This window comes from Bos indicus x Bos taurus, chromosome 1 (genome assembly GCF_003369695.1).
Source record: "Bos indicus x Bos taurus breed Angus x Brahman F1 hybrid chromosome 1, Bos_hybrid_MaternalHap_v2.0, whole genome shotgun sequence".
NCBI lineage: Eukaryota > Metazoa > Chordata > Mammalia > Artiodactyla > Bovidae > Bos > Bos indicus x Bos taurus.
The window spans coordinates 114885270-114897842 of NC_040076.1; the positions used below are offsets into that span (position 1 = coordinate 114885270).

At 34.8% G+C, this 12573-nt stretch overlaps 1 protein-coding gene across 25 annotated transcripts in view; it reads right to left on the bottom strand.

Annotated features, from left to right (window-relative positions):
• The window catches only part of MBNL1 (muscleblind like splicing regulator 1), a 222293-nt gene that overhangs the window by 145950 nt on the left and 63770 nt on the right, over positions 1 to 12573 (bottom strand). The window lies entirely within an intron of this gene.

The following is a 12573-nucleotide window of genomic DNA, read 5'->3' on the forward strand; positions in this document are numbered from 1 at the left end:
CCCTGCGATTCTCCAGGCAAGAACACTGGAATGGGTTGCCATTTCCTTCTCCAATGCATGAAAGTGAAAAGTGAAAGTGAAGTCACTCAGTCTCACTGCAGGATTTTCCAGGCATGAGTACTGGAGTGGGTTGACACTGCCTTCTCAGAGGCCAATCTAGACACTCAGAAAACACCAAAAAAAAAAAAACTGTCACTAAAGCAAACTAGTGAAGAAAATGCCCAGAGAAATGAAATCAAAGGACAAGGAAAACCACTCACCTTTCCCTGTGATCAATTTGGTTCTAAACACAAAATAAGTTTGACTTATATACCAAGTGTGAATTTATATCAATTCAGTTCAGTCACTCAGCTGTGTCCGACTCTTTGCGACCCCATGGACTGCAGCACACCAGGCTTCCCTGTCCATCACCAACTCCCAGAGTTTACTCAAACTCATGTCCATTGAGTTGGTGATGCCATCCAACCATCTCATCCTCTGCCATCCCCTTCTCCTCCCACCTTCAATCTTTCCCAGCATCAGGGTCTTTTCCAGTGAGTCAGTTCTTCTCATCAGGTGGCCAAAGTATTGGAGTTTCAGCTTCAGCATCAGTCCTTCCAATGATTATTCAGGACTGATTTCCTTTATATATCCCAAACAATTTTGGTAAAAATGTATCTAACTAGCTGTTTGAAAAAGCTGATATATTCAAGAAAATGGCCAAAAGGCATTAAGCTTCTAGTCATTTAAGGAAAGCTTCCTTGTAACACCAGCTCTTGATGTTAAAGGTTTTCTTTTCCCTTTTGTCAAAAAGCTGTGTGAGAATAATTATGTATCTCTCACAGAGCATTTTAAATCATCTAATGAAATTAATATTTGAGATACTTCTCTCAACAGTTCAATGTAAACTAACAATTACCAAATACTCAGGAAGCCCAGAAATTTGATATTTTTAATCCTTGTTTTTTCTGAGTGCAAACATGTTCTTTTTACAACATCATGAACAAAACGCAGTGATTCTTATATTTAGTCATTTTTATTTCAACTACAAATAACTCAAAAGCCTTAAAAACAATGTTGTGAGCGATTTTAAAATTAACTATTCACGTGAAAAAACTTTCCTCTTACTGGACACCAGTACTATGCAAATATACAAAGAATTAAATTAGCTACTATAACATTATTCCAAGCTAAGTTTTAAAACACAACATTAAAAGTTAGCACAAACACTTAAGTGTGACCTACAATAGGAATTTGGCAAAGAGGTGGGCGAATGGTTTAATCTAGATTTCAACTTCATATAGTACAATTTTAAAAGACTTTACAAAAGTTTGAGCAGTTTTTTTTGTTTTTAGTATTATTAAAAATGCCCAGTGAAACTCAAGAAATATGAAGAAGGAACTCTCACCCGCTTACAAAATAGTGTCGCATGGTTCTATGAATTAGAAAAATATCAAGTATACTACTTCTTGAATAAGAAAGGATACTTAGTGTAAACAAAATCATAAAGATAATTATGTAACAAAAACTTCTTTATCTGGTCCCCTGTACTTTCACTTCCAAGCTTTGTCTTAGAGTACTGAATTTTTTTTTTTTTTTTCCCCCAAAGCAGCCGATTTTGCTTTTCTAAACTGTTTCCAGTCTGGCACGATTATTAAAACTCTTCCTGATCTAGGTTTTAGATTCCTTATGTTATCAAACTCCCCGGTAAAATTTAGTATAAATTTCCCATTAAAAAAAAAAAACAAAACAAAACAAAACAAAAACCATTAAAAAAAAAAAAACCTTATTAGCAATTATTCAGGGATTTTTTTTTCTGAATTAAGTGAAAGTGTGAGTGATCATGTTTTAAAAAGTATATGCTATGCTATGCTAAGTCACTTCAGTCGTGTCCAATTTGTCTTAAATTCAGGTAACTACAATTTGGTCGCAAAGAGTCAGACACGACTGAGCAACTTCACACACAGTTTCTCAACAAATATGCCTAAGTATATATGTCTGTCACTCTAATATATAGACTCACTAATAATTAACACTATATTTTTGTATGCGAAAGTGGCGATGCAGTGCTTCATAACACTGTCAGCTTAAACGAGTTAGCGTGAAGGTTGAAGTATAGCCTCTAAAGACGGATTTGCCTGTGTTGGATCCCAGTTTGGCCACTTTCTGGTAGTGCAAATTTGCATAGGTTACCTAATCATTCTAAGCCCCAGCATCTTATATAATCAATAGATGATTATCCAGTCAGGCAATTAAATTAACCATTTCTGCATATCTCACCTAAGAATCAATCTAATTCAGGTTTATCTTGCTGAATTTTGGAATATGATGAATCGTGTACAAATCATTTACAATGTAAACACATTCTACTAATACAAGCATACCGTTTCTCTATAGTTCTGTATAGTTAACCTACTATATGTATGTTATATGTCAAGTTACTATATGTCAGTCAGTTTAAAGGTTTTGGAGAAGCTACTTAGACTCTACCACGCAAGAACTTGTAATATAGATGACTCTTCTTCAATGTGGACCTGACTCTTTAGTTTATCTGAGTTTAAGATGAGTTTGTTTTTTTGTTTTTGGAGTTCTTTTTTTTTTTTTTTAACATATTGGTGTTTTATGTGTACATTTGTATTCAATTTATTCCTATGCTATGATTCATGGAAGGCAATATCTGGCAATAAAACTTCATAATAGTGAAAAAATTTAATAAATAAAATCATGATGATAATCTTTTTCTCATGGCTAGATTTAGATTTCATTAGTTTCCACTTAGTCATGAAGAGATATGAAATAATGTGAAGAAAGATGGTTCATTCAGAATACAGATCTTTCTTAACAGGATTCTTTATAAATAAATGAATTCTTTAGTTATTTCTTTCTTCATGGTTTATTTCTCAGTTGCCTCCCTTAAAGGAGAATTGTTTTATGAAGGGCAATGTCATCTACCAAAAAGGAATCTTATTTTGGGCATGATAAATTTGGCTCTGTTTTTCTCCAAAATCTTTTTTTTTTTTAACTTGGCCCATTTGCTAAGTTAACACTGTTTAGTTATAAAGTCTTCCTGGGATTTGAAGATGTTACTAGACTTATCTGCAGTCTATGAACAATTTTAGACTATTAGATGAGCAAAGATATTTGAAAGCAAATAATCATCTGAATGCTGTAACATGGAGAAGAATGAATTACAGATGTAATTTATCTGTCACAAGCAGATCCTAAACACTGATTATGTCCATACCTGTGCATAAAATTGAAAATGATAGAAAAGCTTCCCAGCTTTTCTAACTTTAATTTTTCATGTTTTACTTTGCATAATTTACTGTCAACTATTAATAGCAGATGCTTCTTACCTATCTGAGAACACATGTATACCCGTGGCGGATTCATGTCAATGTATGGCAAAACCAATACAATATTGTAAAGTAATTTGCCTCCAATTAAAATAAATAAATTTATATTAAAAAAAAAAAAGAACAGCCTGGACTTAAGTATAAGTGATTCTGAAAACCAGAAGCCTCTACTCCATGTCTGAATTTAATGCAGAGAAACAAATTCTAACTTAAGATGCCTGGGGTCCTATGGAGTCTTGAGAAAACAGTTTTGGATCTGAATAAATAGTGTGTCTCAATCAAACAAGTTAAAATATATAAACATTGCTGAACAAAGTGAGAAAGCATCAGAAGAATCCATCTGGGCCTAAAATTGTGATCTGGTGTTAAAATATAGGTGGTTTCCAATAGACCAACAGTGATGCGGAAACAGCTGCCCCAGGCTGGTGGCCTGTGGCTATGGGAGCTCGCTTACTGGGGATTCTCTCTAGTTCTCTTCCCGACTGTGGTCTTGGAATTAGTAGTTGTGAGAAGGAAGAGAGGGAAAAAAGAAAGATAAACCACTAGAGACATTTCTCTCTCTCTTCCTTAAGTTTCTCTTCCACCGACCCTCCAATTGCTATTGAGACGTTCCCATCTGAACCCCACCACCACCACCTAATACACTGGTCTCCCTTTTAGCAATCTGTCCCTGGAAGGCTGTGTTTTTAATATCTTCCTCTGACATAGGAAGTGTTTAAGTTACACTCCTTGAACTGTGAAATTCCCATCCCCTATCACCTCCTAAACATCTTTGTTCTCATATCTGCTCCTTTATTGCTGATCCCTTGACTATATCCTGTGATACAATGGCCAAAAAACGTTTTTTTAATCTGATATTTTTACTATCCACCTATTTTTCCTTATTTTTACTAGTAATTAGAAAGAAAAGGTATTAAAAACAAAGCTATGCTTTTGATAATTTTATTAAAAAAAAAAGAGAATGGGAGAAATTTGTTCATTAATATGAAGTTCCATAGCGGACCAGACTCAGAACCAAAAACCTGCATATTCGAAAAGAAAGCAGGTTGAGTCCTTAGAAAAAAGAAAGGTTACCTGGAAGACATATATCAAAAAAGTCTTCCCACCCTGGGGAAACTTTATAGACTACAGCCCCTCATTCCACGTTGTTGCTGTTCAGTCACTAAGTTGTGTCCGATTCTTCGCAACCCCATGGACTGCAGCATGCCAGGCTCCTTTGTCCTCCACTTTCTCCCACAGTTTGCTCAAATACAAGTCCATTGAGTCGGTGATCCCATCTCATCCTCTGCCTCCCCCTTCTTCTGCCCTCAATCTTTCCCAGCATCAGGGTCTTTTCCAATGAGTTGGCTCTTTGCATCAGGTGGCCAAAGTACTGGAGCTTCAGCTTCTAAAACAGACCTTCCAATGAATATTAAGGGTTCAGTATTTCCCAAATATTGAATAACCCTCATTCCATACTCTGTCTGTAGTCCCTATGATTCTGAGCCACTGCCTTACTGAAAGCCAGCTCAGCGGCAGAGCAGGCCAAATGTGGAGCTGAGAAAACCTATTGCACTGGCTTGCAGAATATGTCCAGAAGTTTGGGAAAGGCCACTTCTCCTGCATTAGGCCCTGGTGAATTTACACAGCCCCAAACTGAAACTTGAAATATATTTTTCCCATTGAAAGAGTTTAACAAAAGCAGTTGGGGGTCTATGACACTAATATAACTTAAGATGTATGATGAGATGGTATTCACAATGCTTCTGGGGAGCCTCCTGGGTTTAATTAATAATCAGAATTTCCAGGGTACTATTTGTACTGGACTATAACTCAAGCATCCTATAGGTTACTTAGGCTTCCCAGGGTTGGACTAATGACTTAACCACACTGCTTCTGTGGGAAAATGCTTTCTAAATGATTAAAACTTTGGAATATGGGTTGTTTTTTTTTTTAATACAATGGGGGATAGCTATATGGTTTAAACAGTGACCACTTATTTAAGATGATTAATTCAAAATGTTTTCCTACATGGCCATACATTTAAAAGAAATATATCTGAAAGTTGGTGGAGCATTCTTGCTGCCATTTTGTGTTCACTTATTGATTCATTTGTTGACTTAAAATATAATTACTTTTGAGTATCTACTGCTTTAGGCCCAATGCTGCAAATCTGTCTGATACATTAATTTTTATTCTAAAGCACTGCTGTTCAGGTGTTTTCTTTGCTGAATCTTTGGGATGTGGATATATAAATTAAGAAGTAATGTTTTACAGGAAAGTTGTTAAAAGTATAGGCAGTGAAATTAGGTTACCAGGCTTGGAGTTCACCTTTTACTGGTTTACTTTACACACATCACTTAACTCCTCTATACCTCAGTGTGACCATCAGAGGAATGGCAGTGATACTGGTAACTCTTCAAAGAGTATTTGTGAGGACTTAATATATGAAAAAATTGAAAGCACTGAAAATACCATCATAGAATTATTTTTAATAAATAATAACTGTTTTTATCTTGCTTCATACACAGTAAATAAGAGTAATGTATATCTGCAGAAGAAGCAGAAACAGGGATCAGAGTAAATACAGATTCTCTTGTCAAAATCATTTGAGACCTGTTTTTTATGACTTACATTCTTGTTATATTCGTTATAAATATTTAACTGTGCATATAAATATGTACTGGCAATAGGAAAAATAAAAAATAAAGCAAACAATTTTTTATTCTGCATTAGCAAAAATCAATCCATTTGTATTATGATATGCTAGATTTTACTGACTAAATACATCATGATTTGAAAGGGAAAAAAGAAAAAAACAACTCTCATTAGCTAGGACAGGAAAAGTGATGACAGCTTAACCAAGAAAAGAAGATACAAGTTTCTCTTCGGAAGTGATCTCTCTTCAACTATTCCCATACCCAGGTGCTTTTCAGAGGGGTTAATTGATTCTGGAAGTTTTCTGGGGGGAAAATAAATCTAACTCTCCCATCGCAGTGACTGCCCTCCTGAATATCCATTTCCCTCCTCCTACCTAAACTACCCAGAAACATGGTTTCAATCAGGGCAACGGTTAAGAATACAGTTTCCAGCCCTCCCTGCTACCAGTAAGAAAGTAGGATAAATCATTGGGCAGAGCTTAAAAGACTTTTGCTAAAAAGAGCCTAAGTGGACCAGGCAGTGGTTTTTTTGCCCATGGCTCTTCCTGCTTCCTAGAATGCAGAAATGATGGCTGGAGCTGCAATGGCCATCTTACGATTTTTAAATAAACCTATGGTTGGAAGGCATGTGCTCCTTGGGACCTAAGGGTGAAGAAATCTAAGTTCCAGTGACTGCAGAGTCATCACATAGGCCTGGACAACCTACTGAAATATAAATCCTTAATCTGTTTATGTCTTGGGCTTCCCTGGTAGCTTAGTCAGTAAAAAAATCTGCCTATAATGCAGGAGACCTAGGTTCAATTCCTGGGTTGGAAGATCCCCTGGAGAAGGAAATGGCAACCCACTCCAGTACTCTTGCCTGGGACATCCCATGGGCAGAGCATGGTGGGGTATAGTCCACAGTGTACCAAACAGTCTAACAAGACTGAATGACTAAACCACCATTACATGATAGAGGAAAGGTTTCTCTGTTACTCACTGTTGAATGTAGTTCCTTATGGACAAAATGTCTAAATCATTTCTATATGACTCCAGAGATAAATGTAAAAAGGGATCTCACCAACACTTCTGATGTTGGGCATGTAAGAAGCTGGAAAGAACTTAGGGATAACACAAGAATAATAATACTGATCAGACATGGCCAAGGCTGAAAGGTATTCAAGAGAAGGCCTTTCAATCAGATAATAATGTGTAAGGGGTTATAACCATTAGAATTTTTCAAAACAAGTCCTTATAATACAGAAAGTTTTATCTCTAACAACAAACCAAATGCCATCTCAAAGTTTAAATCTGTCAAAAATGTGCCACAAGAGTATAAGTAACACCGTAGGTGATGTGCATTTGATGTTATTTATATAGGAAAAATAGTATTAAAACTCTATAGCTGTTTATCATAAATAAATTTTGAAATAAGATGTCCTCACCAAAATTACTCTTGTTTATAGTGAAATTCACCAAGAAATCACTACTCTAACAATCTGTTATACTTTAAGCAACTAAGTATTTCTAACAAGCCTTTTCAGTTGCTTTTACTGAATCTTTGGCATATTATTAACCAGCATCTGGGGAGGGAAATGGGAGGAAGGTTCAAGAGGGAGGGAATATATGTATACCAATGGCTGATTCATATTGAGGTTTTGACAGAAAACAACAAAATTCTGTAAAGCAATTATCCTTCAATTAAAAAATAAATTAATTTAAAAAACAACCAGCATCAGTGCTAAATTAAAGACCGTCTATTTAGTTATCCATTTTCACTGACATAATTTTTGGCCTTGTTAACATAGAAATTGCTCCCCTATCTACAAGCACAAAATGTGTTTCTGCTAAAGTTAAAAAAAAAAAAAAAACCACTTCAAAATTTGCTCAATAGGATCTCTTTGTAAGAAAATAAGAAGCTTTGTCTAAGTCTGTGGGAAGGCAGAGACATTGCTCAGCATGAAAGGTAACAGATTAGCGATGTTGATAGCTGAAATCCTCTACTTATCCTTGGCAAGGAAAATGACAGCATTTAAGCTTCCCAAACTAGGTCCCTAGGTGTCTGCGCTGAGTCTGAGAAACATTCAATTTCTCACCTCTCGCGTGAACTGGGCGCATGTCACACACTTCCTGAATACAAGATTTACCCCATGCTGCATAGGCTCTTTCAAGTCAGTAACAGCCGTCAGTAACAGCCTTGTTTGTACATGGAATCATTTTGAGGCCATTTGTGGAATCAGACTTTTATGTATGTTCTGAAGTACAATTACAGTTTGAACTCGATTATAAGTGCCACATTGCTTTAGGTTTAAACTGTTTTTAGTTTTGCCGCACACAAAAAATTAAACAAGATTAAATACAAAAAAGAAAAAACAGAAGTGTACCAAAATCTTATGCAGAAAAAAAAAAGGAGCTCCAGAATTAGTGCCTTACATATCATGATTCAAAACATTCCTTGAAATTTGTCCAGAAGTTTAAAAATCTTTACTCCTTTAAAAATATTACTCTAAAAAAGTCAAACCATAGAATATAAATAGGTAAATGAATAAAGTTGTAAGTATTACCAAAGCAGCTGCAGCTATTGAGAATTTCATTAAAGAAAGGTTCGTGTCAGAGTTGATGACATCACACTTGGCACATTTACAGGCTGTTCTTTACAAAGTTGTGAAGTTTCTGCTTAGAAAATTTAACTTAAACTTTAACATGCTACACATTGCCACACAAATTATGCTCATAGTCAGTTCATCTCTTAAGTCACTAGAGGGTAACGAGGAAGTCCTATCAACCTGTCACTGAAAGACACATCGAATATATACCTACAGAGTCACATGTACACAAATATAATACCCTGTCAAAGTTGTAACATCACATGGCAGGTGCCCTTAGCAAAAAAGACAACGACAACAAATTCTAAGTAAAAGTTATTCCAATTAAGAGCCTACCATATCAAAGTTTTAATTCAAAAGTAGATGTTTAGCCTGAAACTTGCAGATACCATTTCATCAGGATTATCAGTTAAATTGGTTTAAAAGACATGGCAGAAAGATTTATACTAGGATTTGAAGCTAAATTGAAGATAAAACTGTGTTAACAATGGAAGATTTCTAAAATCTAACTGTCAACAGCTTGAGACCACTTTACTAGGGCCATTCATGTCTGTCTCCACATAACCATCCAGAACCTTGGTTTATTTGTATTTCTAACTTTGGGTTTTCTAGTTGTTCATTTACCTGTATGTTTACTTATTTGTGTGTCTTCTAATGGCTAATTTTATTATTTCATATATTATGCCATGTCTTCAGAGGCACCTTAAATGCATCTACCTGTGCCCTTGATTCCATGGCACTTCGTAGTAGAATCTGGTCTCTGATGTGTCTATGATAAACTTGATTAGCTGGGCTAACTGTACACACAAACATGTGTAAAATGAACAATGAATTATCCTAAACAAAATTGCCTTATTTGATAAAAGAACAAGAGACTAAACTTTTCAAAGGTAAAAGAGTTTTGCTAGATTTTTGGAAAATAAATACTAAAGGTTATATTCCTCCCCTCACAACACCTGAAAGATAAATGGATATTTGAACAAAGAAAAACTCCATAAGCTATAGTGTATTTCTGCTGACCAGAAGATGAGTGAAAGCTTACTTTTTTGATAATATAAAAAACTCGGCATCACATTAAAATACATCCTGTAGGCCTTCTTTATATGAACTATTTAATTTTAGTTAAATTATTACTAAAGAAAAAAAGTAACTTGCCATTAACTATTCTTTGAATCATTTCTGAAATATAATATTCTAAAAGCAGCTTATAGCGTGGACATTTTCCTTTTGACATATTTCTCTTTTGGTATCCCTTTTATAAGCCATAAGGGGAAGAAAAAAAACAAAACCCTCTCCAGCATTAAATAAATCACCTTTTCTGATGTTCAGACTACCTAAAGCAATAAAACACTGAAACCTCAAATTCGTAAACAATTTAATTCTCAACATGAATATACTTTGTTGTAAATTAATACTGCAAGTTCAAAAGCAAAATTAAGTGAGAAAAATGAAGCACTTAAAACACATGATTTAATTTATAAATGAGTACTCATTATTAGAGCTTTTGTTCTATTTATTGCTATCTATTTTGTGACTTGTTTCTGTACAATATTCCTCATTATTATATATTCCCATTTTATTTAGCAACACATTTACTGTGATTCAGAATTCTATGTTTTCATGTAGTAAATGCATCTAAAGTTAATTATTTAAACTTTAAAATCACCACTATGCAACTAAAATGCTACCATAGCTGATTTTCTTCCTATTCCCTTTAGAATATGCCAATTTGATTTCTTCTATATAAATACTTTCTTGAACTGTTCGACTTCTGTTTTTAATGAAATGAATTCTCCTCCTCTCTGTAGAAGTCTGCTATAAACCTAAGTCACCTGGGAGCCTGGCCAAAGTCTGAAACAGCACAGCTGAAGGGTACAGCCATTTCCCAGGGTCCTCTCAGAGAGTATTTGGTTTGCTTTCCTAACTTGCTAAAAATAGGAGATTACACAGGCTACCTCCATCTCAGGGCTCAAGAACTCACAAAAGGCTGGACTATGGATGGGAGCAATACATACAACACATTTTATTAAAGAAGTCAGGATATTACAAGTTCTCTAAATTCCTTCCGTTTACTCTCTGAAACAATACAAATGATCTAGCGGTTACTGGCATGGAAACCTCATAATGCTCCCAAATTTCAGAACTTCAGGCATGAGTCAAAGAATTACTTTAACTGTTTTAAAATATGTTTTTGATCTATTTTAGCCACAAAGTCAAACACAGGAAGACTACTACCTAAAAGGTAGGATTCTAAATACTGTATCAAGAATCACATGTGTTAGTTACAAACATACACACAAATAGATGAAACATGGTTTTTGAAACATGAATACCTAATTAACACATTCCAAAATTTTTACATTAATTTTTAACAGAGTCATTTCACTAACACTGAAGAAGCTGCTGTCATTCTGGGCATGAAGCTCCACGAGAAATAAATTTGTGTTTATTTTTCCTCCTCTTATTCAAATTGAAATATTTTACTACATTTTAGACGCTATAAATTAAATTTCCGTTTCTCTTAGAAAGAACAAAGAGTATGGACAACGTTTGCACTGATTAGCTGCTATAACGAGTTCATTTCAAAAGTAAATTTAAAATCTTAAAATTGTTATTTAAAAAAGTCCTTGATGTGGCAGTTGAATCTTGTTAACCACACAGCATGTCATTAAGCAATGCTGCTGCTTTGCTCAAAGGGGGACTGTTCTGTGGCCACAAGTGAGTAGCAACTAAAAAAATATTTTGAGAGGGGAAAATAGCAACTGAATTTTAATGTTTCACAATATTTCCAAATGCCGTGGAGGCAGGTCTTCTGTGAAACCACTCAATGTCACAGCGAAGTTTAATGCCCTTCGTTCTTCAGCTACCAGTGTACCATCAACTGTCTGTGGGATTAAAAATTGGATTTAGTAGTAATTGGGTCAAAACAGGGTTCCTTACAGACAAAGCTGGTTATTGACAAGCATAATTAGCCTTTTGCCCCTCATTTATGGGTCCCAGTCTCTAATTACACCTAAATTCAGTCGGCAGAATTTAGGATGACACACTCACACGGTACAACTACTGCGTGCCCTTCACGGATGCCTTTCCAAACAAGAGGGGATAAAAGGCCCAGGGTAACTTATAACTTTTGTTTATTGATCTTTAGAACTATGTCATTAAGAACAACCTAACATTATATTTTTCTTATTGTTAATGCTTTCTTTTATATTCTACTTTGAAGATAATATCCTTGAGTCTTTGGTGAAAACTTTAGCAAAGTGAGCAGCACAAACTGACCAAGAAGCAATGTACTGAAAGAGTTAACTCACAACTTAACTCCTAACACTGGGGTGAGATATGGGTTAACTTATGTATTAAATACTTCAGTTAATTCTCCCCTATGGTATTAAAGAAAAATTTTTATAGCACTTTTTTTTTTGCATCAGACAAGATATGTCTATGAAACCTTCACTTCTATATATTTGTCAAAATGATAGCAACCTCCTTCTCAAAGGTTCAGAGTGAATTACACCTGCATATTAATATTCAAAGGCGATTCAATTAAACCAAGTATGTAGAGAGTGCCTAGGAATCTTCACATTTGTAGTTTTGACCTTACACATCAAAATAAAGACATGTATGCTATCTTTTAAAAGACTCACTTTCAACCTTGATAGCTGAAATATGAATCCAATGACATTTTGAATGCCAAAATACACTAAAGTGAATGTGCTAGGATTACGGTACCCACAATAGCTAACTTTTTACAGTCTGGCTGATACTGTTACAAATAAAAAATAATAATCAGGAGCTAACAGAAAAAAACCTGCTAAATTACTTCACATTTGAATTTTAGAAACAAAAAAGTCCAATTAATAATAGTACTTTTTATAGAGTTTCCACTGATTTATAAAACTCACATTCAACAAAGTTTTATGCCTCTGATAATATATTGTAAGAGCAGTTCAGAACCTTACTTCTAGTTATATTTTCCATAAAATGCATTGCTTCTGGCCTTAAAATAATATGCTC